At 43.3% G+C, this 25,955-nt stretch overlaps 1 protein-coding gene across 4 annotated transcripts in view; it reads right to left on the bottom strand.

Annotated features, from left to right (window-relative positions):
- CREBBP (CREB binding protein) overlaps window positions 1-25,955 on the bottom strand; it is a 127,112-nt gene that overhangs the window by 76,889 nt on the left and 24,268 nt on the right. The gene's annotated exons all lie outside the window — the stretch shown is intronic.

The raw sequence follows: 25,955 nt of genomic DNA, 5'->3' as shown, positions 1-25,955 counted from the left end.
GCTCATCAGCCTCAAGGCTAGGACAAACCTCTCGGCTCTCTAAGTCTCAGTTCTCCTCGGCTATAAAACATGAAACATTCAGGTGACCATTAGGTGACCTTTGAAGCTCCTTCAGAGCCTAAATCCGAGGACTGCTTTGGTTTTAAACAACCAGTTCTTGATTCACATAAGGTCCACACTCCTGGAAGGCCCAGTTACTCGCAGTGGATGACAACTGGGGACCTGGGAGTTGGCAGAGCCCAGCGCTGGGCTCTGGGGCAGGAGGACCTCCCAGGACAGTGCCCCCATGAGGACCCTGTGGGGTGGCCAGCAGCCTGTCCAGAACACTGGGGGTCTCCCTGCCACCCACACTGCTCAGGGCCCACAGCCTTTCTGCACCCTCCATACCATCTCAGAGTGTGTCACACACAAAGTAACCCCAGGTAAGGGCAACAGAACGGCAAGCAATTCCTTCCCCCAATGCTTCCAGGTCCAAATACCTTCTTGGGGAGAAAAGCAGCCTCTGTAGGATTGAGTATTCCTTGAGAGCAAAGGCCCGGCCCAGCGCACCCCACAGCGGCCATGGAGAAAGGAGGGGGGGAAGAGGTGATAAAAGAAAGGAAAGAAAAGGCAAAAAGAGAAAAGCATTTTATTTTACAAAGAGCAAATCTTTTTTTTTTTTTTTAAATGTTTATGTATTTGTTTTGTGAGAGAGAGCATACGTGTGCAAGAAGGGCAGAGAGGGAAAGAGAATCCCAAGCAGGCTCCGCACTGTCGGCACAGAGCCCAAGGTAGGGCTAGAGCACAGACCTGAGCCGAAATCCAGAGTCAGACACTTAACCAACTGAGCCACCCAGGCACCCTACAAAGAGCCAATCTTGATGATGAATTTTAATTTACACTGCAGCAAACAGAATAGAGGTCTGGGCTTCCAGTAATTCACTCGGTGACCCGAGCCTTTCCCCCAAGCCCTCTGCGGAGCCCTCCCGTGAGGCCGAGGAGGACTCTCCTGCAGGTGTTCACAATCCCCTGGAAAAGTAAGGCACCAGAGCACAGAGGGAGCAGCAGGAAAGGCAGGGATGCAGGGAGGAGAGGTAAGACGGGACTGAGCACACAAAGAAGGCTTCCGGGATGCCGGCCCAGGATCATTTCTGGTCAAATTCAAAGCAGAAAGAAAGATAAGAAAGAAAGCTGACTTTTCAGAAGATCATGTTCCTCTTCTACCGTCGGGCAGGAAAACGGAACTAGCTCTTGAAACAGCCAGGGTGGAGGACCAGCCCCACGAGGCAGTGAGGACACAAACCCGAGGCTTCCTGTGGCTGCCCGCCGTCCAGCGCCACGGGCCTCGGCTGCAGGAAGACATGGGGGGATAAAGTCCTGCCCAGCTTATGGAAACGCCATAAATCTCAAACCATGAAACACACTCGAAGACACAGCACTGCTTCACACACACACGGCTCTGCTTCTAACCAAACACTGAGCTGTGAAAAGTCCTAATGAAATACACTCTGTAGAGTAAAATGTTTCCAGTCATCCCCGCGTACTGGAGAGGAGGTGGAGCAAGGAGGACCTGTGAGGACGCCCAGTTAACCCCATGCTCTACACACTCTGCATCGTGTTCATAAAGGAGGTATGTGAAAGCACTTGGAAAAGTGTGAAGTCGACCTAAGGCAGTGCTAACATTAAAAGTAAAACTCTTATTATAAAAACTCACTCATTACAGACAAGAGGAAAATGTTGTACATTAATTTTTAACAAAAGGATACAAAACATAGAATCCCTATAATTAACAGGCGTGTATGTATGTGTGTGCATGCATACACATACACACACAGCTAGGAGAACATGAAAAAAAATTTTTTAAGTAATCTTTACACCCAATGTGGGTCTCAAACTCACGACCCCGAGATCAAGAGGTGCATGCTCTTCTGACTGAGCCAGCCCTGAACACCAAACTATCTAACAGTGATAACTCTAGAGGGTCTATGGGTGATTTAAAAAAATTTTTAAACTATTTTCTGTATTATTCAAATTCTCTACACAAAGCATTATTTTATCTTAAGGGGAAAAGTTGTTTTTTAAGGGGCGCCTGGGTGGCGCAGTTGGTTAAGCCTCCGACTTCGGCCAGGTCACGATCTCGCGGTCCGTGAGTTCGAGCCCCGCGTCAGGCTCTGGGCTGATGGCTCGGAGCCTGGAGCCTGTTTCCGATTCTGTGTCTCCCTCTCTCTCTGCCCCTCCCCCGTTCATGCTCTGTCTCTCTCTGTCCCAAAAATAAATAAAAAACGTTGGAAAAAAAAATTAAAAAAAAAAAAAAAGTTGTTTTTTAAGGCTATTCTGGACTTAAACATTCTAACTACCCATAATGATAAGATGACCCACCGTTTGGCCATACACCTGGACCTAAAATATTAATGTAAGCTGTCATCAGTCACGGAATACAACTAGGTAGATCAAACGGATTATGACTGCCAGAGATTACTCCTGGGTGGTAATGTAATCAAATCCAGCCTGGTTGTAACATGGTTCTAGGCTGTCACCCTTTGCTCTAATGGATTATACATGTGGCCAGAAAAAACCTGAACAAGGGTTAGCCACTCAGACATGTACCAACACTATCTGCAAAGAAGGCTGGAAGAAGGGAAAAGAGAAGCAAATACACAACAGCCAATTAGGATATAAAAAGCTGCACACTGCTCGAATGGCTTATGTTTATCAACTTGGAAACCGCAGAGTTGACTCCTGGTACAACAAAGGCACAATTATCCTGTTGTCTGCACTCTGGTTCATAATTCCGGCAGTCAGGGACACCGTTCCATTCGAGCTTTGGAGAGCAACAGTCAGGAGACTGGATGGTGAGGGATTTACCAAAATGTGTATGGCTCCCAGGTTTAGATAGCAAGACGCATGTGTAAGGAGAAAGTACCTGTTTGAGGAGGAGACCATCAAGTCTGCCCACCTCTCACTAAATCCCACCTGCCTCCTAGCTCTGAGCTCTTAGCAGTGACACTCTGATCTTTGGGGACAGTGGAAGCTGAAAAGGCCACAGCAATACACAGAGTTATCAGCACTGAGGGGGATGTTTATCAAGCACCCTCCAGTAGGGAGACACCGTGGGGCAGTGGAGGTGCACAGCAGCGGAGCCATGTCTTCCCGAGCCCAAGGAGAAACACAGCTGCAAGGACACCAGACGTGGGCGGGAAGCAGCGGGCACGGACAAGGAGTGCCAAACGCAATCACAAGAGGGAAAAGGGGTCCTGGCCCGGGGGGACGGATGAATGGCTCGAGAGGTCAGAGCTAGCTGAGTCTTGAGAGGCGGGCTAAATAGTAACAGTAATATTCAACTGTGGCAGAGACTGTTCTCGATGATCGCCATCAGCGAGAACACAGACCTGCCAGGAAGAAGTCTGAGTATCCACCAGGCCTAGAGAAGTTGTTGGTGCAGTTTCAAAGTCTGTCTCTACTCGAATATCCACAACAATAGGACTAGGTGACCAGCCATCTGGCAGGGAGTTAATTGATAGATCTAAGGTATTAATTAAAACGAGCACGGAGACTGGGAAAAGCAAGAGTAAGCTGGTTATTAATCGTGATGATTACTCATCAAAGGTAAGCACTGTCTCAGAAGAACATCATTCGCAAAATCGACACACGGCGAAGAAAGCTGCTGTGATCTCTCCAATCAGATCCTGACAGACTCACCGGAGAGTCACAGCTCCCCTCTTCAGGACGCTCCCACCTGCACACACCATTCCTTCAACCCACACGGAGCAGCACACCTGGGTGTAGCCACACCCTGACAACCTTTGGCACAAATGCCAAGCAGGCCAGCACCTCCCATTCCACAGTCAATCTCCAAACAGAATGTGCCAGATTTTCAGGGGAGAAAGCATGCCCCGTAACCTCCCTCGTCTGTCCCTTATCCCTACACCCCATCAGTCGGCTGCTCCCCGCTGAGACCACACACCCTTGCGAGCCAAGCACACGCCAATGCTCGGACTTCCTGTTGCCGACTTACATGGGATAGCACATAGGAGGATGATGTGGAAACCGCAGAGCACGGTGCCATCTGGAGGTGGCTTTAAGATCTCTTTCCAAACTAGAGCACAGAAAATCTCTAACATCAGAAAGGCTTCTCTGCAGTGAATACATTTTCTACCATACTGAAAACAGACAGGCACGTACCCTAACTGTAACAATCTACAAAGTCAATAATTCCAAGACCATGTTTGAAATTGGCATTTCCTGGTATTAGCTATCTCTTGTCTTGTTCTAGGATTTAAGATGGCTGGTTTTCCAGTTCATTCATCATATACTTGGCAGAAAGACATGAAATGAATAATATGGCTCATTACTGAGGGCACGAAGTTTCCACTTAGTAGATAACAAAGCAACCGGTGCTATGAGGTTACATCAGAGTATGTGCCACTTTTCAAAAGCCACAAGCCAAAGTGACACAGTGTTATTCTAAAATATACAATAATACGCACAGATATGTATATACAAAGCTATGGCCTTGGAATTACAATCCATTGATAATTATTGGCATCTCCTGAATAGAAAATGTCATCAACATTAAATTCAGAGCTCTGGAGGTGCTGTTTAGAGTACTCTGGACACTCAATTCATTAGAACATTCAGGAAAGGTGCTCACTCCTCAGCAGATACCCACCCCCACAAAAGGGAATTTTTGAACACAGAGAATGCATTTTATTAAGCAAATCAAAGACAATCAAAAATGCCTGGGGGAAAACTCCATTAATAATTGAGTACATCCTTTCCCCTCCCTTGCACACCAATTTTGTAATCTGCCTTTAGTTATTTTTTATTATTGGAAGTACAATTAACATATGTTACATTAGTTTCAAGTGTACAACATATTGATTCAACAATTCTGTATGACTCTGTGCTCACTGTGGTTAAGTGCAGTCAACACCATCTGTGTCTACACAACGTTATCACAGGATTATCGACCATATTCCCTGTGCTGCACTTTTCATCTCTGTGACTTATTCATCTTGTATTTGGAACTCTGTACCTCTTAATCCCCTTTATCTATCTCATCCACTCCCCTACTAACCTTCCCTCTGGCAACCACCATTTTATCCTTTGTATTTAAAAGTCTGTTTTTGTTAATTTGTTTTTCAGGTTCTACAAATAAGTGAAATCATATGGTATTTGTCTTACTCTTAGTATCACTAAGTATCACTTAGCAGTAACACTCTATAGGTCCATCCATGTTGTTGCAAATGGCAAGATCTCATTCTTTTTTACGGCTGAGTAATACTCCCGTGGGTGTACATCATATTTTTTTACCCATTCATCTAATGATGTACACTTGGGTTACTTCTGAGTGTATCTTTATTTTAAAAATGACTAAAACAAAACCTCTGGTTTCTTAGATCCAGCCACACCCACTATTTGAACCTCTCATAAGGAGTTTTCTGATTGCATGTACCTTCAGAAGTGTGCATAAACAATAATAGAAAAATTGCAATAGAAAAAATACAAGGTGGAATTTGAAGTCATATGAATAGAAGTTTGTAATAAATGAATCAAATCTGTATGGTTTTTTTTTTTTTTGAGGGGGGGAGGAGTGGGGAGAGAGAGAGGGAGAGAGATAAAGAGAGAAAACACAAGTGGGGGAGGGGGAAAGGGAGGGGGAGAAAGAAAATCTTAAGCAGGCTCCCCACTCAGCATGGAGCCTGACTGAAGGCTTGACCCCATGACTGTGAGATCATGATCTAAGCTGAAATCAAGAGTCAGACACTCAACCACCTGAGCCACCCAGGTGCCCCTATGTGTATTCATTTAAAAAAAATTTTTTTTTTTTTTTTTACATTTATTTATTTTTGAGAGACAGAGTGAGACAGGGCACAAGCAGGGGAGGGGCAGAAAGAGAAGGAGACACAGAATCTGAAGCAGCCTCCAGGCTCTGAGCAAGCAGTCAGCACAGAGCCTCATGCAGGGCTCAAACTCACGAACCGTGAGACCATGACCTGAGCCAAAGTTGGACGCTCAACCAACTGAGCCACCCAGGCGCCCCTGTGTATTCTTTTTTAATAATACCAAGTTTTTTTTTTTCTTTTTCTTTAATTTTCAAAATGTTTATTTATCTTTGAGAGAGAGAGAGAGAGAGAGAGAGAGAGAGAGAGAGAGGGGGAGGGAGGGAGGGAGGGAGAGAGAGAGAGAGTGGGAACGCAAGTGGGAGAGGGGCAGAGTGGGAGACACAGAATCCGAAGCAGGTCTGGGCTCTGAGCTGTCAATACAGCTCAAGTCACAAACTGTGAGATCAAGACCTGAGCCAAAGTCAGACACTTAACCAAATGAACCACCCAGGCACCCCTAAAATTTTATTTTTAAGTAATCTCTACACGCAACTGGGGGCTTGAACCCACAACCCCAAGATCAAGAGTTGCCAGATCCACCGACTGAGCCAGCCAGGTGCCTCTAGACATGTAGACTGCTTGCTAATCAAGCAATTTGATTTCATTTATTTCAAAAACTATGAAGAAGAGACAAACCTCCCATTCAGAAGCATTCCAAAAACATTACATAGACACTCCAGCACAAGGCAGGTAGAGCACAACCCCCAACCCTTAGCGACTTCCCTCAAAAGAGGGCAGGATGGACGAGGGAAGAAAGAAGAACGCTACAGCAGAGACACCGGACAGGACCTCAGCCAGGTGACCAAGGGCAACATCAGCCATAATGGTAACCCATGCTGACAGTATGAACTCTTGATGAGAGGTGATAAAAATGGCACTCTATCTCTGTACCTCTCTGATCTTCCTTCCATAACCCCATCAGCCTGTAACCTCAGTCCTATGGGAAAACATCAGAAAAATCCCAGCAAAGGGACACCCTAAGTATACTCGACCGGTCCTCCTCGAAACCGTCAAGGTCACTAAAAACAAGGCAAGTCGGAGAAAATGTCACAGGCAAGAGGGGCAAGCCTAAGACATGGCAAGTGTAATGTGGTATCCTGGATGGGATCCTACAACAGAAGGGGAAAACTGAGGAAATCGGGGTAGATTTCAGTTAATAATAAATAATCCTGTGTCGATACCGGTTCACTAATTGTGACAAACACCATACTCACAGAGATGTCAGTACTGGGGAAACTATGCAACTGGTAGGCAAGGAAGAAGATGCAAGGTCTTCTGTCCTACCTTCTAAGTTTTCTGTAGATATAAAACTGCTTTAAAAATGAAAGGAGGGGCGCCTGGGTGGCTCAGTCGGTTGAGCGGCTGACTTCGGCTCAGGTCACGATCTCGCGGTCTGCGAGTTTGAGCCCCGCGTCGGGCTCTGGGGTGATGACCTGGAGCCTGGGAGCCTGCTTCTGATTCTGTGTCTCCCTCTCTCTCTGCCCCTCCCCCGTTCATGCTCTGTCTCTCTCTGTCTCAAAAATAAATAAATGTTAAAAAAAAATTTTAAAAAAAATAAAAATGAAAGGATACTTTAAAAATGGGGGAAAAAACCTATGGAGATTATCTGATAAACACCAACAAGTGTTAATTCTGACGAACGGAAAAATAGGTATCGATTGTAATATTCTTTGTTCTTTGGTGTGTTTTGAAAATTAAAAAAAAAAAACCTTGAAAGTCACAATTCAAACCTTTGCTACAGTAGTATTTTAACAACAACAACAAAATGTAAGAGGCAAATCACTTTTAAAAATCACATTTAGGGACGCCTAGTGGCTCAGTCAGTTAAGTGTCCTACTCTTGACTTCGGCTTAGGTCACGACCTCACGGTTCCTGGCTTCGAGCTGCGTGTGGGGCTCTACATTGAGAATCCTTTTGGGATTCTCTCTCTCTCTCTACCCCCTCCCCCATCTCTCAAAATAAAAAAAAAAAACAAACCTTAAAAATAAAAATAAAAATCATGTTTAAAGACATTATAATTGTGTTGGCCTCTTGCTCATGAGGTAAACACACATTTGCACCAGCCAGAAAAGTTGACTTCTTCATGGGTCTTGCAAAACCTGCTTGGCTGAGTTAATATTTCAGACTGAGATCTATAGCCCAATCAGAACACAGGCAAGGCTCAATACATATGGGTGTGCTTTCTAGAAAGGTATAAGCAGAACACCCTTCCATAGGATGAAAAATGCTTCTGGGAAATTAAGACGTGCTCTTTGAGTTACCTGTTCTATAAATTTTACAGATGCAGATAACCTGATCCATACACAGAAAATTAGGTATTATGCACTTCCCCGCTGTATTTTGAATCCTGCCACCTCACATACAAAATGGTGTGATATAACCAATACAAACTCCAGAGGCAGTCACGGACAGGTTGTGAATCAAAGTCAGCTACTTTCCAACACGTGTCATTTTTTGTTTTTGTTTTTTATTTGGGAGAGTGAGCACGCACACACGCAAGTCGGGTAGGGAACAGAGAGAGAGGGAAGAGAGAATCTCAAGCAGGCTCCACACTCAGTAGGGAGCCCAATGTGGGGCTCGATCCCTGGGATCATGACCTGAGCTGAAATCAAGAGTTGGAAGTTGTCTGAGCCACCCGGACACCCCTAACACATATCATCTTGAAAAACCTCCTAGGAGGCAAGAAGAGTGGCCCAGGATATCTCATTCCTTGTGGAAAACAGACATGGCACCCGCCTCACAGGATTATTAAACATGAGATGAAGTGAGATGCTGCTGCAAACTACCCAGCACGGTACCCAGGACACTGGCCACCCAGGGAAGGTCACCCCTCACCTGTTCTCTTACCGTAACTCAGGAAGAGTAAGTACAATTAATTGTTATCCTTGTTCATAATAGGATTCTACTGAAATGTTATGTTATAGCCACTATATGATTCTGAAAAATGCCAGAAGTATTACACAGTAATCAACATAAAAACCCTAAATGTTTTAACTTGGTGACAGATGGACAGCAAATTACTGTCTACAGTAGACGTGCTTCTTTCCAAAATACTGCAGAAACATTTTGGAGAAGTGGATCCTTGAAGTCATGCTGTGGACCCATTTACATAAAGAATGTTAGGTTTAGCACATCCCAACTTTCTACACCACACAAGGAAGGAAATGAGAGATACCTTTTGAAGTGGCAATGTGTCCTGTAACCAATGATGGGCAAACATTCCATATTCCAATGTATGTTCACATCATCAAGGTGGAGAGGTGTCCCGATGCCACAGCTGGTGACGGAAGCAGACTCATGGTGCTCCACCCCCTGGACCTCCAAATTAGAACCTGCATCTTAACAAGTTCATCCCTAAGTCCTTAAAAGTTTAGGAAGAACTGCCCATATCTATGCTCAAGTCTGACAGGTGCACGGCCAGTTCTGAGAACGGCTCCTAAAATGTTTGTACTGATGGAAACACACCTGAGAGGAATACAAAGAAGAGAGGCGACACACAGACCCCAGGTTTGAATACTGCACCCCCACCTCCCAACCAGGACCCTAAATAAAACATCTGATTTTGAGTTCCAAATCTTTCATCTACTGAGTAGTTACAAGGTGACATTAAAGCTCGGGTACAATCATGTTTCCGAACTTCCCGGTAACCCGCTACTGTCTCCTGCCGCGCCAGGGAAAGCCTGTCCCCACCAGAGGCTGTCGCGCTTGCCCCAGCAGGGGCTGGTCTGAGGGTCAGCCTCACTGCTTCAGGCCCTCCGGCTCCTGGAGTTCCACATGTTCATTCACCTCGGGCAAGTTTCCCAACCAAGAAACCCCAGGCAACCAACAACAAAATGCAGAGCTCCACGGGCAACAGAGTGAGAGCAGGCCCAGGGAAGAGCTCGAGCACAAGCTTACAAGAACCCGCGGTCAGTACAGGAGCTCGGCAGAGCTGAACATGAGGACCGCGCAAGGGCGCTGGACGCCTCAGTGAGTGAGTGTGGGTTTTGAAGGCGAATGCCCAAGTGTGCGGGACCACTCGGAAACTGTGCCCCGAACAGATACCAGGGGCAGCACAGTGCTGGAGACATGGACATTCTGACTGGCCAGAAGTTCAACACTTCACACAACATCCCAGATGTTGAGCTGAGATCACCCCAAAAAGGCCATGCCTAAGGAGCAGGGCTCCTCAAGACCTGCCTTAAAAAAACTTAAAAACAAATCCCGAAAGGATCAAACTCATCTGTGAGTCAAACGCTTTCTAGAACAAACCCAACCCTCTCCAAAGGAAGACAACAAAACTCATATCCGACAACAGTCACAATGTCTACTACATAGTCAAAAATTAATGAACATACAAAGAGGTAGGAAAACGTGACCCATAATCAGAAATTATATTTATATAGGGGCACCTGGGTGGCTCCGTCGGTTAAGCACCCGACTGCAGCTCAGATCATGATCTCAACGGTTGGTGAGTTTGAGTCCCACGCCGGGCTCTCTGCTGTCAACACAGAGCCTGCTCCAAATCCTCTGTCTCCCACCCCCTACCCTCCTTTCACGTGCATGCTCTCGCTCTCCAAAATAAACATCAAAACCAATTAAAGAAAAAAAGAAATTATACATATAAACAAACCAAAGACCACAAATGAAAACTCGGCCTTCAAAAGAAGAGTAGGAAAGGAACAAAGAGAAAAAAGGAACAAAATACAGAGGGCAAATAGTAAACAAATAGCAAGATGGGGCCCTAAATCCAACCACATCAATATTCAATGTAAATAAGGTAAACACTCCAAGACTAAGATCATCAGAATAAATTAAAAATAGGTCCCAACCATATGCTCTTTACAAGAGATGGATTTATTAGTATGTCTTTTTATTTTAAAGATTTTATCTTTAAGTAATCTGTACACCCAACATGGGGCCCTAAGTCACAATCCCGAGATCAAGAGGCCCATGCTTGCTCCACCTACCCAGCCAGCCTGGTGCCCCATGGACTGTAGATATGAAGACACAAGAGGGTTAAAAAAAGACATACTTTGCAAGTATTAATCATAAAAAAGTAGGAATGGCTACGGTAATGAGACAAGTAGATTTCAAGACAAAGAATATTAACAGAGATCAAGAGGAACGTTTACAATGATAAAAGGCTCAATTCATCAACTAGAAAGAATAATCCAAAATGTGTATTTGTCTAATGAAAGGGCCTCAAAACACAGGAAATAAGCAGTCAGATTTCATACTGACTAAAGAACAAAAAAGCTACAATTTCAGTTGGGTATTTTAATACTCTCTCAGTAACTGACAGAAAAGACCAAAAAAGGTCAGTTAGAGCACAGCTGATTTGAGCGCAAGCCACCAACTTGCTCTGACATTTACAAGACACCTCACCCTCCAGCGGCAGGATGCTCATTCCTTCAGAGCACATGTAGAACATTCACCAAGAAAAACGATATCCTCAACCATCACACGGGTCTCAGGAAACTTCAAAGGACAAAAATCATAGAGTGTATTTTCTGGCCACAAAGGAATTAGAAATCAGTAACAAAATAATATCTGCAAAATTCCCACATATTTGAAAATTAAGCAACATACGTCTACATAAAAGCACAAATTAAATCACAGGTAAAATATAAAAATTCCTTGAACTAAATGATAATAAAAACAAAATATCACAATTTATGGGATGCAGTACAGAGCAATATTTTGGATGAAATTTACTGCTCAAATGTTAATATTGGAAAAGTCTAAAATCAGTGATCTAAGTACCTATCCCAGAAAGCTAGAAAGAGCAAAATAAACCCAAATTAAGTGGAAAGAAAGTAACAAAAACAGAATTAATAAGAAACAAAAAAGGTAAAACAAAACCTGACTGTTTGAAAAAATAAAATTGACAAATCCCTTCCCAGCCTGATGAGGGAAAAACAAGAGGGAGAAACAAAAATTATAAATATCAATGTGTGGGGGGGGGCGGGGAGGGGGTGTGAATGAGCATTATCACAGATTCTACAAGCATTAGAAGGAAATTAGGGAATATTATTAGCAGATTTATGCCAAAAAATTTAAGAACTTAGATTAAATGGATAAACCCCTTGAAAAACAAATTATCAATACAAAAGGCAGGAAGAAGTGAAAAATCTGCATAGCCTGTACCTATGAAATTAATTCAATACTAATTAAAAACCTTTCATCAGAAAAACTCCAGACCCAGATGGTTTCACTGGTGAATTTTATCAAACATTTAAGGAGTAAACAATACTAATCTTAGACAAACTCTTTCAGAAAATAAGGGAAGAGGTAACAATTCCAAAGTAATTTCATGAAGCCGGTAGAGTCCTGACAGCAAAAACAAGGACATGGCAAGAATATCCCTCACGAATACAGATGCATAAATCCTGGACAATGTTTTAATAAATCAGATCCAGTAATATAAAGAGAGAATAATACATCATGATCAAGGGAAATTAGCCCAGGAATATAAGGTTGGTTCAACACTCAAAAAGATGTACTTGCTCACATTAATAGAATGAAGAACATTTTTATGGTCATCTCAACAGATGCAGGAAAAGTATCTGATGAAATTCAGCCATCAGCAAAGTAGGAACAGTGGGGGCTTTTCTCAATCAAGGAGCCTACAACTAATACCATACTTAAAGACAGCAATGGAACGCTTTCCTTCATGGTCAAGAACACCAGAAGGGGTGTGTATGCTCTCACCGCTTTCATGAAATACTGTACTGGAGATCTCAGAACAGTAAAGTCAGAAAAATAAAGTCGAAGAAGTAGACTGCGTTTATTTAAAGACAACATGACTCAAAATGTTAAGGCATGTATCAAATAAAGAACAGAACCAATAATGGAGTTTAGCAACGTTACAGGATATAATGTTAATCCAGACAAGTCAAGTTGTATTTCTCCATATTAGCAACAAACAAGTCAAACTGATAAAAAACCTAGAAATTAAACAGAAACGAAAATAAGAAACTAAACAACCTGATTTTAACACTTATAATAAAGCTAAAGAAATGGACAGACAGCTCAATGGAACAGACCAGAACAAGGGTGGCAGACTTCTTCGGAAAAGCAGCAGTTACTAAAGATTTGTCTTAGCAGGCAACCTATGGTTTCCATGCCTCATTCTTTTATTTGTTTTTTAGTTTATTTTGTAACCAACCCTTTAAAAATATAAAAGCCATTCTTAGGTTGTGGGCCATATAAAAACAGTCCACAGGCCAAATCTGGCCCATGGGTTATAGCTTGCTGACTCCTGAATTAGTCTAGAAAACAGACCCCTCCTTAATCCAGCCAATTCCATTCCTACTTATTTATCTAAGAGAAATGAAAATTTCTATGTCCACACAAAGACTTACACAAAAATATTCACACAAGCTTTACTCTTAACTATTCCGAACAGGAAAGCACCACGACCTCCGTGGAGAGGAGACCAGATAGCAAGTCACGGTGTGTTCATACAATGGAGTGCTGTTTGGCAATAAAAAGAGCAACTAAACTTGGGCAACAGTATGGATGAATCTCACTCCGCAAGCAAAGGAAGCCTTGCAAAAAAAGTCCACGTCCGTACGATTCTGTTCACACGGAGTTTACCTGAGAACAGGTAAAACTCATCCATGGTGAAAGAAATCAGTAGTGATCGTAGGGTTGGAACGGGAGAACAGGAAAAGGGAGGAATACAAAGGAACTTTCTGGGGTAATGAAAATGCCCTAGACCTTGAAAGGGGTGTGGCCTATCCTCCATGAGTTTTGACAAATGCATCAAATGAACACTTGTGCATTACACACCATGCAAATTATATTTCCAAAAATAATAAAACGATAAGATATTTAAAAAGTTAAATACATGCAAAAAATAATTCGTTAACTCTAGATCCTAATAGTTGACCTTTAGTTGAAAAGTAACAAGGTTGACTGGGTTTCCTTACAAGTATTACTCTTCAAAATAGTCACTTGGGAGACTTATCTAATGAAAGGATTCAATGTTGCTGTTTGCAGAACATTCATTCACTTTGTTTTACAGAAAATAATGTTACAAAGTTAACTGTAAAAAAGAAATAGGACTCTAACTCTGACTTTAAAAAAGAGGTATGTGGGAAGCCTGGGTGGCTCCATGGGTTAAGCGTCAGACTTCGGCTCAGGTCACGATCTCACGGTGCGTAAGTTCGAGCCCCACATCAGGCTCTGTGCTGACAGCTCGGCGCCTGGAGCCAGCTTCGGATTCTATGTCTCCCTCTCTCTCTGCCCCTCTGCTGTTCATGCTCTATCTCCGTCTCTCCTTCTCTCTCAAAAATAAACATTAAAAAAATTTTTTAATTAAAAAAATAGAGATACATAATTATAGATAAAAGACTGGTAAGAAAGACATCAAGAAGTTAACACTAATTATGAAGTAGGTGATAGCATTATGGACAATGTTTTCTCCTCTGGACTTCCAAATTTTGTACAATAAGCACTATATTTACTGGAAAATATTATCTGAAAACATTAAAAAGGCAGTCTCATTATCATTTCGAATGTTCTGTGGTTATCTCAAACCCTTTCTGTAAGACAGCGTGAGCCAATCTCTGAAAGTGTTTCAGCATCCAGGCACTGTGCTAAGAACTATACATACACCGCATTATTCCATTAGTACAATTCTCCGGGACAGATACTATCATCACCCCCTCTTTCATCTACACACTTCTCAAAGGCAGGTGCTATCATTATCCTCATTTAAAACACAAAAAAACTAAGACCCAGATTCATTACATAATTTTCCCACAGCTGATAATTACTGGAGCCGGGATTTGAACTGAGACAACTTTCTCCAGAGCCCGGGCTCTGCTCTTAAGCACACAGCCGGACCGTATTTGGGGGATGGCAGCTGCTACCACTACAATGACTACTGCTCCAATTACTGCTACTACTACCAGAAAGAGGAAGATAAAGGAAAGGAGGAGAAAGAAGAAAAACAGGAAGAAGAAAGAGAAAGCAGATCAAGTACTATCTGCGGTCAAGCCATTTAATGTACATATACAATCTGTTAATTCAAAAGCTTTTAATGTTTATTTTGAGACAGAGAGTGTGCGCACATGCCTGAGCACCAAGTGGCAGAGAGAGAGAGAGAGAGAGAGAGAGAGAGAGAGAGAGAATATGAATGAATGAACATGAATGAATCCTGAGCAGGTGTGCACAGGGCTCAATCTCACAAACCATGAAATCACGACCTGAGCCGAAATCAAGAATTGGATGCTCAACCGAGCCACCCAGGTGCCCCTAAAAAGTTTTAAAAAGAAATAAATTCATGGGTAATTATCATAGGAAGTTAGGCACAGTTATGATCACCTTCCATTAAGATCATGGATAGGATTACTGAGCTGGCTTTGTATTTCCCCCCCAAAAACTTCTGCCTACAGGAGCAGTGTGCACCCCATGGCACAATGCACCCAATCAAAGCTTCCAGTCTCCTCAACCCATACAGTGACCACTGATTTCCACGGCAGTCTTTTAAAAAAAGGATTTACGGGGCGCCTGGGTGGCTCAGTCGGTGAAGCGTCCGACTTCGGCTCAGGTCATGATCTCGCAGTCCATGAGTTCGAGCCCCGCGTCGGGCTCTGTGCTAACCGCTCAGAGCCTAGAGCCTAGAGCCTGTTCCGGATTCTGTGTCTCCCTCTCTCTCTGCTCCTCCCCTGTTCATGCTCTGTCTCTCTCTGTCTCAAAAATAAATAAACGTGGAAAAAAAAAAAAAAGGATTTAATTAAAATCCCCTTGTTTTCTTTGCATTATTTCAAGGATCAGATGACAGTACATGAAAATAAGAAAAGCATCAGACAAATGTGCAGTATTATTTCTCCCGGTATTAAAGGTAAGAAATTTCCTATTATCATTAAAAAATAGAGAAGGTGGGAGAGTCATTCATTCCTATAATAGCCAGGTTGGCTGTATTAATTCCTTACTCACCATAATCTGCTAATTTATTCCTTCAGCACACAGGTGCTCCGAGTGTGGTCCCTGACCAGCACAACCAGGGTTACATGGGACCCGGCAAAAAATGCAAATTCTTAGGCCCCACCCCAAACCCACTGAATCAGGAACTCAGGGGAGGGGCATAAGATTCTGGGTTAATGAGCCTCCACTGATTCTTCTGGAGGCTCAAGCCTGAGAATCACTGCTTCATCCCATTTGACCAAAATGCTGGCTGCCTGGGTCCGTGGGGGTCTTCATACACTCAAAGCCTTTACCCCTTCGGGAGAGCTTCAGGCAAGAGCGAGTTCTATGTTTTCTGACCACTTTCCAAAAGAGAATTATACTCCAAAAATCTTATTTAAACTTAAGCCCTCGGGGCACCTGGGTGGCTCAATCGGTTGCGAACCAGACTTCGGCTCAGGTCATGGTCTCGTAGTTCATGAGTTTGAGCCCCACATCAGGCTCTGTGCTGACAGCTCAGAGCCTGGAGCCTACTTCAGATTCTTTGTCTCACTCTCTCTGCCTCTGCCCTGCTCCTGCTCTGTCTCTCTCTCTCTTTTTCTCAAAATAAACATTAAATTTAAAAAATTAAGGGGAAAAAAAAAGCCCTCACCTAACCCCTTGTAAACCCGGTTTACCATGTAAACTATTTTGGGCCCTTTCAGATCTGTTACTTCCAAGAAAGGACTAATAGGATTTCTAGGGTCACCAAAGCACATTTTTATCAACCTTAGAATTAGATTCTGGACTCTTGGCCAGACACATCATGACACCATCCTCTATCAGCTTCTGGCTTCCCTCTGCCACCTCTGTGCCGAGCAACAACTCTTGGTACCTGTAGCCGGGAGAATAATTTCAAAGCACAGCTTCCAATTTCCACTTGTGTTTATCTTTTTGGCTTTCCTTCTAAAAGACAAGCATTTGGGTTATTTTCAGTGGAAAACGACAACATGCTACCAAAAAGATAACATATCAGGTTTTGCCACTGTTGAAGTTGAGAAACTGTTTCATTTTTTTAAAGTCCTATCATGTTAACATTATTGCCATGTTGTTGAAATAGCTGTTTACCATTAAAAAAAAATTTTTTTTGTTTACTTATTTTTTGAGAGAGAGACAAAGACAAAGCATGACCACAGGAGGGGCAGAAAGAGAGGGAGACACAGAATCCGAAGCAGGCTTCAGGCTCTGAGCTGTCAGCACAGAGCCTGACATGGGGCTTGAACTCACGGACCATAAGGTCATGACCTGAGCCGAAGTCAGATGCTTGACCGACTGAGGCACCCAGGTGCCCCAAGGTGCCCCTAATTTTAGAACAGAAAACAAATGGTTACATCAAGAAAGAAAACATGATGGACGAGCTGGGGGCAGGGGAGGACACAGGCAAGGGACTGACCACTGGCCACTCCCACGACTCCCTCCCCCAGCCTCAAGGTCACTCCTTCCGAACTGAAGTCAGTCTGCCCAGGAGGGATGAGGGGTTACCTGCTACTGCACAAAGACACCCTAAAAGGTAGAAAGTGCTGGATCTATTCTGATGGCCAAGTTGACAGGCCGACCACACAGAGGGTCTCAACAGCATCAGGCCATTCACCAAATGACCAGTTCACGAGAAATTACCAATTTACCAAAACCTTTTAAGAAATATTCTTCTTCTTTTTTAATGTTTATTCTTGAGGAAGAGAGAGAGAGAGAGAGAGAGAGAGAGAGAGAGAGAGAGAACAAACACATGAGAGCAGAAGGGCAGAGAGAGAGGGGAGACACAGAATCTGAGGCAGGTTCCAAGCTCCGAGCTGTCAGCACAGAGCCTGAAGTGGGGCTCGAACTCAGAGACTGCCAGATCACGACCTGAGCTGAAGTCAGACACTTAACCTAATGAGCCACCCAGGCGCCCCTATATTTTCTATTTTCAATATTTTCTTAAAGAGTCAGAAAATTGGGAATAAGAAAGTGGGAATAATCACAAACATCAAGAAAGTCTAAAATTATTAAAGCCTGAAATGGAAAGAATTTCTATTAAGATACAAATTGTACAACTGACCCAGGAACAGAGGCACAGGTTAGTGACACAGAGACCTTTAGCCAAACTGTGGGACCTAGTTCTGGCTATGCCACTCACTGACTATACGACTTGTGCTAAACTGTTCAACTTTCCTTCCTTCTCTCCACTCCGTGCTCCTCCACTTTGTAAAAAAATTTTATTATTACTTTTATTTTAGAGAGAGTAAGTGTGGGGGAGGAGCAGAGGAAGAGAGATAAAGAGAACCCCAAGCAGGCTCCACACTCAGCATGGAGCCCGATGCAGGACACGACCCCATGACCCCAGGATCATGACCTGAGCTGAAATCAATAGTCAGATGCTCAACTGACTTAGCCACCCAGGCACCCCAAAGATTTTTTTTTTTTTTTTTTTTTTTTTTTAAATAGGCTCCATGCCCAGTGCAGAGCCCAGTTCAGGGCTTGAACTCGCAACCCTGAGATCAAGACCTAAGGTGATATGAAGAGTTGGACACTTAGCCAACTGAGCCACCCAGGCACTCGTGTGTTCCTCTATTTCTTAATGTGTGACATGGAAATACTACATACTACCCACTTTATATATTTTCATGAGAATAAAAGTTAATATTTTGAGTTTTTCTCAAAATTGAGTAAATTTAGACCTTTCTTAAAGAAAAATATATTGATCAAAGAGACCAACAGTCTAAAAAGTCCATATCTATAGAAGATAGCAAGAGTGTTGTCAAAGATCTTCGGTCAGCCCCCAGGAAAAAAAGGTTTAGACCTATAGAGTTGTACAGGTGAAGTCTCTCAAATCCTCAAGAAATAGATTATTCAAATGCCAACCCATTTAGAGAAGAAATGTGAAAGGCTTCCAAATTCACTTTGACCAAGTGAACGGGACATGGGTATCAAAACCTGACAAAACACAAAAAAGAATGTGGATCAATGTCACTAGTGATTAACGAGAAGTAAAAATTCTAAATGAAAGACTAGCAAATAAAATTTAGCAATATATCAGCTTTTAATTTCACAATTACAAAGATGGCTCAATTTGATGTTAGGAAACCTACTGAGATCATCTGTCACATACATAAAACAGAAGAGAAAAAAATCACAGGATAATCATCACAGATGTTAAAAAGGAATTTGATAAAATCCAAAAACTAATAAATGAAGATTCAGTTATACTTCAATTTAAAATGACTCCAAACCAAAACTCACATTATACTTAATAATAAAATACTAGACACACCTCTAATCAGATCCAAGACAGAGAGGTCTAAGGACATAAACATTGGTAGAAATACTGGCAAGATGATGAAAGTATCAACAATGCAAAAGATGACTGTCCACTGGGAAAACCCACGAGAAACATTTGAAAAAGCATTAGAATAAATAAGAGAATTCCACAAAGTGGCCAGATTACCAAAGTGACACGTGTCTATCAATATCTCTCCTGTGCTAAAACAGTAGGCGGTTAGGTAATGAAAGAGAATAACTCATCGAAAGCAACAGTAAACCCATCAATCCGTGCAGAAATAAACTTAATAAAAAAGGCATATTACCTATATAAGGAAAACTATACAATGCTTCTGAGCAACAGAAGACTGCATGAAACGCAGCCTGTTATCCATACAAGTTATAGTATGGATAGGGTAAGAGGACTCAGGAAGCCACAAAACTTAAAACTTAACATGTCAAATTCCTTCTTAAATGATTCACAAAGTTCCATACAATCCCCATCAAATTCCACAGTTTTTGCTTGTTTGTTTTTAGGAATTTGAAAAACAGCGTTGATCTGAAGCAGCACTTCTCAACCCTGACTGCTCTCTGAAGAACCGTAAACCGAATCAACGCTCATGCCACACCCCAGAGAATCTAACTTAACCGGTCTGCAGCGGGGTTCAGACATCATATTTTTACAAATCTCCCCATGTAATTCTGACGTGCACACAGGGCTGAGAATGACACATCTAGAAGAGTGTAAGAATGGCAAAGCCAATTTTGGATGCTTAAAAAAGAAGGAAGAGCAACCACCTCCGTCATGGATTAAAGTTCATTATACAGGTAGGATGCTATGCTTCCGGCACAGGAGAAGCAAAGATCAATGAAACAAGCAAACAAAAGTCCAGAATGGGACCCAAGCCCTGTATAATTGAAAATGAGCAAAAAGTAATAAAAATGGTATATCACATCACTGGGGAGAAAGCTGGACCAGCGATATCTAAGTAAATGGCACTGGGATGACAACTGTAATTTGGGAAGAAACATACAGCTAGATCTCTACATCTCACTCAAGCCAAAAGCAATTCTGAGTTAAAGATCCAAGACTTAAGGGAAAAGAATACAGGAGAATATTTCATAATTTTGTAACAGGGAAAGCATTCCTAAACGTGATATAAAACCCAAAAGCCACAGAGGAAAAAAATGGATAAATCTGTTTCCATAAAAACTGGTAACATCCATTTATTTGGGGAAAAACATAGAACTATCAAACTGTAAAACCTAAGTACCCATACGTCTGGTAAAACAGACTTCAGCAAATAGAAAAGAGGAAAAAACTTACATTTATTAAAAGGTTTTAATTTTTAATATACAAAGAATATTAAGAATATAAACCAACAAGAAAAAAAGGAAACACAACAGAAAAACTAACAGAGAATATGGGCACAATATAAATGCCCAGGAACTCAGGAAAAGACATTTCTGCCTAAGAGAAGGGCAAATCAGTAAAAGGATGTTTACTGTCAGTGTTGGAGAGGATACGGGGGACAGACTCATCTGCTTTTAGTGAGGGCATAATGTGTACAATGTTTATGGAGCGTATCTGATAATATGCTTATTAAAAATGTATCCTGGGGCGCCTAGGTGGCTCAGTCAGTTAAGCATCCAACTCTTGATTTCTGCTCAGTTCATGATCTCGCGGTTCATGAGAACAAGCCCTGTGTTGAGCTCAATGCTGGTGGCATGGAGCCTGCTCGGAATTCTCTCTCCCTCTCTCTCTGCCCCTCCCCCTCTCTCACTCTCTCAAAATAAATAAAGTTAAAAAACAAAGTAAGTATCCTTTAATCAAGAAGTTTCACTACTAAGGATTTATCTGGCAGATACCCTCAGCTGTACAAAGATGTATGTATAAATCAAAATTGTTATTATCAGCAAAACACTGTAAACAACCTAAACGCACAGCCATTAGGGCATTAGTCAAATAAATTAAGATATACCTGAATCAGGGACTTTTTAAAATTTTTATTATTTTTTTTAATGTTTATTTACTTGAGAGAGAGAGAGAGAGAAGGAGGAAGAGGAGGAGGAGGAGGAGGAGGAGGAGAAAAAGAGGAGGAAGAAGAGGAAGAGGAGGGGGCGGGGCAGAGAGCAAGAGGGAAACAGAATCTGAAGCAAGCTCCGGCTGAGTGTCAGTGCAGAGCCCAACGTGGGACTTGAACCCACAAACTGCAAGATCATGACCTGAGCCAAAGTGAGACACTTAACCAACTGAGCCACTCAGGCATCCCTCCAAATCAGGGTTAATACCGTACCCAGTGAGCTCGATCCAACATGGAACTTACAACTTCCATTATTAAGTGGCAGGAAATAGGTACATGTATTTATACACATACATACATACATACATACATACATATAGGGAGGGAGAGAGAGATGTTATACTATACTACTCTTCTTTTTTTAATGTTATTTATTTGAGGCAGGGGGCAGGAGAGCTTGAGCAGGGGAGGGGCAGACAGAGAGTAGACAGAGAATCCCAAGCAGGCTCTGTGCTATGATGCAGGGGCTCGATCCCACAACCCGGGAGATCATGACCTGAGCCAAAGTCAAGAGTCAGATGCTCAACCAACTGAGCCACTCAGGCACTGCTGTACTATACTAGTCTTTATGTTTAGGGGAGATATCTACACACACACACACACACACACACACACACACACGCCTCTCTCTGCACAAATCATACCCAACAGGATAGTTAAGAAATAGTTGTCTTTGGTGAGAAACTTTGGGAGAACCAAAGGTCAAAATTTAAGGGAGATCAACTTTTCAGTTCTTACTCTAGCACTAGCCTTTTTTTTTTTCTTTTTTTGGTGGTTTGTTGTTAAACCACATACCTGATTACTTTCTAGAAATGAAATTTTTAATACAGCCTTTGACCCAGTAACCTCACTTTTCGAATCTATCCCACAATGTATGCAGATATACCTACACAAAGATACGTTCATTGCAGCTGTGTTTATACTAATGAAAAACCACAATCCAAATGTTCACCATGAGAGGAGTAGATCAATAAATTACGGTGCATCAAATAATGGAATACTTTGCTATCAGTAGGAAAACGAAAAATCTGTGCGCGCTGACAAGGAAAGGTAAGCAGGGTATGTACTGTTACGTAAAACAGCAAAGTGCTTATGTAGCTTGGTTCCATTTCTAATGAACAAACAGTATGTGCTAAACATAACTGTATAGAAGTGATTGTAAGAAACAAGGCTGACCTCTTCTATTATTTGAATTATTTTATAGGAAAAAAATTTTTAAGTGTTTATTTTTGAGAGAGAGAATGGGGGAGGGGCAGAGAGGGAGACAGAGGATCCCAAGTGGGCTCCATGCTGACAGCGCAGAGCCCAATGTGGGCTTGAACTCATGAACTCTGAGATCATGACCTGAGCCCAAGTCAGATGCTTAACCAAATGAGCCACGTAGGAAATTTGTGTTTCCTTTGTAACGATCATTTTTATTTTTTTATTTTTATTATTTTTTTAATGTTTATTTATTTTTGACAGAGAGAGACAGACCCTGAGTGGGGGAGGGGCAGGGAGACAGGGAGACACAGAATCTGAAGCAGGCTCCAGGCTCTGAGCTGTCAGCACAGGGCCCGACACGCGACTTGAACTCAAGAACCATGAGATCATGACCCGAGCCGAAGTCGGATGCTCAACCAACTGAGCCACCCAGGTGCCCCTGTAATGATCATTTTTAAAACAACACTATTTTTTAAAAAATTTCTTTTTCCCCATGTGCATTTTAAAATCTTATGGGGAGGGGGGCACCTGGGTGGCTCAGTTGGTTAAGCATCCCAACTTCGGCTCAGGTCATGATCTCGTGGTTCATGGGTTCCAGTCCCACCAGCCTGGAGCCTGTGTCTCCCTCTCTCTCTGTCCCTCCCTCCACCACGCACTTGGTCTCTCTCTCTCTCTCAAAAATAATAAAAACATGTAAAAATTTTTTGTTAAGTCCTATTTGGCTTAAAACGCGCTCGTCTCTTGCTCTTCCTATTTGTCCATCACTATTCTTTTGTTTCCACCCAAAGGCCATGACAACCTTCCAAAAAACACCAGTCCCAGTCCTTCCTTTGCTGTCAGCCTCTTTGGGAGGCTGTTCCTGCAGGGCACAGAGGGGGCAGTCTCCACAACACCAATGCGGCTTCCTCTCCACACAGTGAACACTCGAGAAGGGCTGTCTGAAAGATCACTCTGCACAAAGGAATGAAAACTCGGGGCAGCCAGAGGAGCATGGGATGACAAGAGATGGACCGACCAAGCCCAGACTACAGGAAACCTACCAGAACGAATAAACAAAACCACTGGATTCTTCAACAAATGAACTGTAAGGATCCCAGAGATAACAGATTCTTAAGAGCCATTATCAACTGAATGTTAAGTCGTCCAGATTTTACGAGAAAAAAAAACCCTATAAAAACAAATTATGACACACGAGACCACTGGAAATCTGACTTATCCAGGAGACCTCGAAGACATGAAGAAATCATCCGTGTATTTACACATGAGAACGGCGCGTGTTGGTATATCAAGCCCAACTTTTAGGAATAAGCATGATCAGCGGCTCGCCGAGTATGATCAAAGAGCCCAGAGGCCTTCTGTGGGGGAGGGGGTCTTGACGTCAAAACTACTTCATAAAGTACGAAGACATTATTGCCTTTTTTTATCTCATTCTCTCACAGAAACATAGAGGCATTTTCCAGAAGCTCTGGGATACCATGTGATACCACTGTGCTTAATGGCTAATGGAACGTGTGGTTGGTATTCAAAATTCTGTTCCAGTATTTAATGTGGCAAATACTGACAGATATAGTGCACATTTGAAAGAAATCTCTCAACTGTGGTTAAGATTATCCAGGACTTCTACGACCAAAAAGTTTGAGAACCCATGCATTAAACCCTCTGCATTCTCCAAAAAAAAAAAAAAAAAAAAGTAACTGTTTTCTAAGTCCATGGTGCAGCATGGAGTGATGAGTGAACTGGGACAGAGCAAACATCAAGCGGACCATGAGCCCTAACCCACAGAAATCTCTTCTCAACCGACCTCTAGAATGCAGGTGTCCTCTGCAAATGCCAGGGACAAGTAAAAGTGAACTTCACATTCCCCTTTAACAACATTCCAAAAGAGATAAATGCAATTTTAATGTCTGGAATTATAGGTGAATGCTGAACAATGCAGGGGTCTGAGGCTCTGACCCCCACCCAGTTGAAAATTGGCATAGAACTTTGGATTTCCTGAAAACTTAACCACTAATAGCCTACTACTGATCGGAAGCCTTGCCAATAACATAAACAGTAGTTTAACACTTATTTTGTATGTTACATATATGTATTATACCGTTTTCTTACAATAAAGCCAGCTAGAGAAAAGAAAATGTTATAACAAAATCATAAGGAAAATGCATTTACAGTACTGTGTTTATGGAAAAAAAAACCACCCACGTATAAACAGACTCACATAGTTCAAACCTGTGTTGTTCAATGGTCAACTCTATCTCATTTTTATTTCCCAAGTTAAAAAAAAAAAAATGGTCTCCTTACCTAAGACAGTCCTCGGGTTTCCCGTGCCTCTCCCAATGCCCCCATGAGCCTTATGGGGAGACTGCGTGCTACTCTTACTTCTCCTTTTCCTTTATTTGGACGGCTCAAATCCAAGCAACAGCCAAACGATTCTACTGTTCTAGAATTTGCTGTTCCAAATGCTGCCTGAAACAGGTGCTCCAGTGGCCGGCGCTGAGTAGCCTTCGTCTGGGAGCCTCTGCGGGGCCTGCTCCCTCACTGAGAATCAGCCTGCCCCCTTCCTGTCCCGTCTCCCGTCTCCCCAGCTTCTCCCCTCCCTGCTCTCCGAGTTCAGCCGCCACTCTGCATGCCCACTGCCCACTGCAGGCCGGTGGCTACAAGCCAGAGCCCAGCCTGCACAGGCCCCCCGGCCCCCCGGAGGCTCTGGAGAGCGCAGGGTGCCGGGCCGCACCCTACGTTCCGAGTCGGGAGCTCTGCGCTTCTAACAAGCTCCTTGCAGACGCTGCCCCTGCCGGCCCACGGACCCCACTCTGGGGACCACAGCTCCCAAGTCTCTCCTGTGACCCGAAGGCCCAAGCTGCCCAGGCTCCACCGCCTCCTCATGGCAGGCAGCTGAGCAGCCCGGAATGCAGCTTCTTTGCTGGTAAAATGGGGACTGGGACAAGAGACACTTCGCCGGCCGGGCGAATGTCAAAAGGAAAGGGTCTACCGGGCGACAACTCCGTCAGCTGGGTAAAAGCGGGATAGAGCAGCCTCCACGAGAGTCAGGGATGCGACACAAAGCTGATTCCCAGCAGAAGGTGCCTCTTTCAACCATGCGGTCCTATGTGCACACATCGTCCTCAGGGGCTGAAAACTGGCAATTAGTCCAGATACCTTCCCAACGTTCTCAACTGCCTCGCGTGCAGGTTACTCTACTGCGGGCTTCTTTAACAATTCCCACCTTACTGTACTGCATTTTAGAGAGAGAGCGTGCACGAGTGGGGGAGGGGGAAGAGGTAAAGATAGAATCACAAGCAGGCCCCACACTAAATGCAGAGCCCGACACAGGGCTCGATCCCACGACCCTGGGACCACGACATGAGCCGAAATCAAGAGTCGGACGTTCAACCGACTGAGCCACCCAGGCGCCCCAAGAATTCCCACTCTAAGGACAGGGGCAGGGATCTTTCTCTCTGGGTTCCAGATACCAACTCTCCCTCCTCCAAATCTGAGGTGCAGAGGGAAAGACTGAAGGAGGCAGGAACATGCCGCATTCCACCAGCCCCCACCCCCGTTACCGCGTTACCTGCTAGGAAGGAGAAGCTCCCCGCCCCCAGGAGTAGGAAGCATTCAGAGCACTTCAGCTCACTTA

The sequence above is a fragment of the Neofelis nebulosa genome, chromosome 18 (assembly GCF_028018385.1).
Source record: "Neofelis nebulosa isolate mNeoNeb1 chromosome 18, mNeoNeb1.pri, whole genome shotgun sequence".
Lineage (NCBI taxonomy): Eukaryota > Metazoa > Chordata > Mammalia > Carnivora > Felidae > Neofelis > Neofelis nebulosa.
This window is presented reverse-complemented; position numbering and strand designations above follow the sequence as displayed.